The sequence below is a fragment of the Malurus melanocephalus genome, unplaced genomic scaffold, assembly GCF_030028575.1.
Source record: "Malurus melanocephalus ecotype Western Australia unplaced genomic scaffold, MMel_1.1 scaffold_35, whole genome shotgun sequence".
Classification (NCBI taxonomy): domain Eukaryota; kingdom Metazoa; phylum Chordata; class Aves; order Passeriformes; family Maluridae; genus Malurus; species Malurus melanocephalus.
The window spans coordinates 3,221,578-3,224,766 of NW_026623267.1; the positions used below are offsets into that span (position 1 = coordinate 3,221,578).

Below are 3,189 nucleotides of genomic sequence, written 5' to 3' on the forward strand. Positions count from 1 at the left end.
TTAAATGTTAGATAAGGAATGTTGCTTGGGATTCAGTCTGAGATTAACATTTGTCACCTGTGTGGATCTGATAAGTATTACAAAAGGTCTGAAGGAGTCCTTAGCATTTCTGAAAGTCACATGGAAGACTTTTGAGCATCTCAAATGGTATTAGGTTCTTAGTCTTAGTCAAATAAAATGGGTCAATACAGTCAGTGGAGCCCAGAGGAAGCTTCAGGTGACCAGCTGTGAGAGATGGTTGTGCAGATATTGAGTGCTGTTTGAAATATTAAAAAGCTACCCTGCTGGTCTCTAGCTGCCACTCCAGAGGGACACTGGTCTTCCCCAAGTCCTCTGTCATGTTTGGGAGCCGTAAGTCTTGAATACTTTATGACATCTGAAATAATACTGGGTGTCTACTGATGGACAATGAAACCAAGCTGTCAGTGTCTACTCAATAGGATGATGCTTTCTAAGCTCCTTGGATTAAACTGATTAGTTGTAATGAGATCCTAAGGAAGCAGCAGGATTGTAAGCACCTACCTTTGGGCATGTGTGTGTGTAGATCTCTAGTGTCATGTAGGTTTTGTGGGATATTTCTTCTGCTCTCTCACAGCCCCTGTAGAAATATGGATCTTCCTCAGTCAAATTTACCACCCCTATGCGGGTGTTTTGAATAGCTGAAAGCATTTCATATGCATTGGGAGTCTGCACTTGCTCTCCAGCTTTCTTAACCTCATGTGGAATCCCAGCCATTAACTTCATTTTAGAAAGAGAAGGAAAACATTTCCTAACATAGCCCAAAAATGTTGTGATCAGAAGTGAAATTTCCAATTCCTGCAAAATGACTGGAGGAGGGTGATCAACATTTTAACAGAAAGGCTAACACCAGYTAATTGATCATGAGAAGTTGACATCTTCAGTCTGGGATAGTCATGAGCCAGCTCCCTCACTATCTCTGTAGCACCTCTGTGCTCTTTTGTTTTGTTATATGCTTATTCCCTTGCTCATGACACATACTTATGGTATCAGTACATTTGGCATTTGCTGCATAAGAAAACTGGAGAATTACCGTGTCACATATTGTGTGTGCAGAATTTCAATCATGATGATACAAAAGTGAGTAATACATTTTAAATACTAAAGCCACAAATAATCAGGCACTTTTACTGTAGCATTTCTGCTTTACTTAGTTTTTCTAACTCCTGTAGCCTTGTTGAGAGCTCCTCTCCTTGGAAATTCCAGTTTGTTCATTTCAGACAAGATATTTGAAAAGTCTATTAGCAGAATTATGAAAAATCATGGATCTTTTTACTGAAGGCTCATATATATATATATAGAGTATAACACTGTATTGTGTCTTTAGATATTAGTAACTGCAGGCTCTGTAATGACTGTCTTTTGAATTCTGAAAGATTTGCATTCAGAATCTGCCTGTCATTATGAAACCTGCTTTTTTAGGTGTTTCTGGGCATATATTCCCAATGAAAATACCTATGCAGATATCTGATTACAGAGTTCAGATAATAGATGTTTTGTGCAACCTTTATCCTATCTGACTTATGATCTTGGAAGCTGTCTAAGTTTAAACACTGAGTTTTGAGTCAGTGAAATTAATTAAGTGTCTGCAGAGAGTGATTCATCTTGTCTAAAACATGAGATTAATTACCCTCTGGCGGTGCCTCATTCATTCTCTTCTTACTTTTAGGGCTTAAGGTTATTTGTTTTGAAGTAGTCAACTTTGAATTGACTGAAGTTGATGATACTAATCTTCCCTTTTGTAATGGGAATGTGGACTGCTGCGAATGCGCTGACAAGTTCTTGAGCTTTTCATCAAATCTGTACTGACACTGAACACTCAGATGTAGCTTACAGATGGTAGGTGTTTCTACCATTCTTTTGGTGTTGCCTCCAAAGCAATATCACAGGAAATTGTTCAACAGGAAATTTGTCCATTACTCAGCCATGAGKATCCATAACAAAGCTGCTTAGAACAGCTTAAATACATTTTGGCAAAGGAAAATGTGTAACGCATTTGATTATTCCGCACTCACTGAGACTGTCACCCCAGGTAAAATTTAGAAATTTAATTGTTTAAATTTAGAAATTAAATTGGCTTTTTTAATTAGTAACCAATATCTGTTTATTTTACTTGAGTTTGCTGTGAGGTTGCCATGGGGAGAAYAAGCATGTGGCAGAAATGGTGTTGCACACATCTTCAGGAGCTGTGGCCATGAGGAACGTGGGGAGCATGTTTAGTTTTACAAGAAGAAACCTGCTGGGGAAAGGTCTTGTACAAGAGTGAGAGATACCCGTGCCTGGCTCCTGCTGCTTTTTAACTGGCATTTCAGGAGARCAGTGACCTGGAGGGCTGCAAGCCCAGGCCAAAATAGAGACTTGGCACTTAAATTCCTTGGCGACTGGGTGAGCAATAGTTGTCCCTAATGTTCAGCAAAACCTGAGCTTAACACCACAGTGATGAATTTTACTTTTCTGTTTATATTTTAAAGTTTATTTTTTTTATTAGATGAACATTTTCTGACCTCTTTATTTRTCTTCTTGTTTTACAGCTTTTTTGGTTCACTCCTTATATATTCTCAGAAGTGACAAAAGTTGAAACTATGGAGGTTGATAAATAAAAATTTAAACTCATGGAATTAAAGTCTGAGTAATAYACCAGTTTTTCATGGAAGTTCATGGAGGAATGTTTCCCATGGGAGGGAACCCAGACTGGAGCAGGGAAAGAGTGTGAGGAATTCTTCCTGGAGGAGGAAGGAGCAGCAGAGACAACGTGTGATGAACTGACCACAGCCCCCATTTCCTGTCCTGCCTAGCCTCTGCGGGGGGCGAGAAAGAGAATTTGGGACTGAAGTTAAGCTCAGGAAGAAGTGGTACATGGGTGGAAGGTGTTTTAAGATTTATCTTGATTTCTCAGTATTCTACTCTGATTTGTTTGGTAATAAATTAAACTGATTTCCTGAGTCAAGTCTGTTTTGCCCATGATGGTAATTTCTGAGTGATCTCTTCCTGTTCTTATCTCGACCTATGAGCCTTTTGTTAAAATCCCCTGTCCAGCTGTGGAGAGGGGTGAGAGAGTGGCTCAGTGGGCACCCAGCATCCAGCCAGGGTCAATCCATCTTTTGTGGAGGTAAAAATGATCTGGTGGGAATGGAGTTTTAAAGCATAGAGAAAAAAGTGAAGTGGCTTTCA

General features: G+C 39.4%; 1 long non-coding RNA gene across 1 annotated transcript in view; it reads left to right on the forward strand.

Annotated features, from left to right (window-relative positions):
• LOC130572418 (uncharacterized) overlaps positions 1 to 2,929 on the forward strand; it is a 9,767-nt gene extending 6,838 nt beyond the window's left edge. The window contains exons 2-3 of the long non-coding RNA XR_008965216.1: positions 1,688 to 1,857; positions 2,550 to 2,929. This is a non-coding gene — a long non-coding RNA (uncharacterized LOC130572418). The remainder of the gene's footprint in view (positions 1 to 1,687; positions 1,858 to 2,549) is intronic.
• The last annotated feature ends 260 nt before the right edge of the window (positions 2,930 to 3,189 follow it).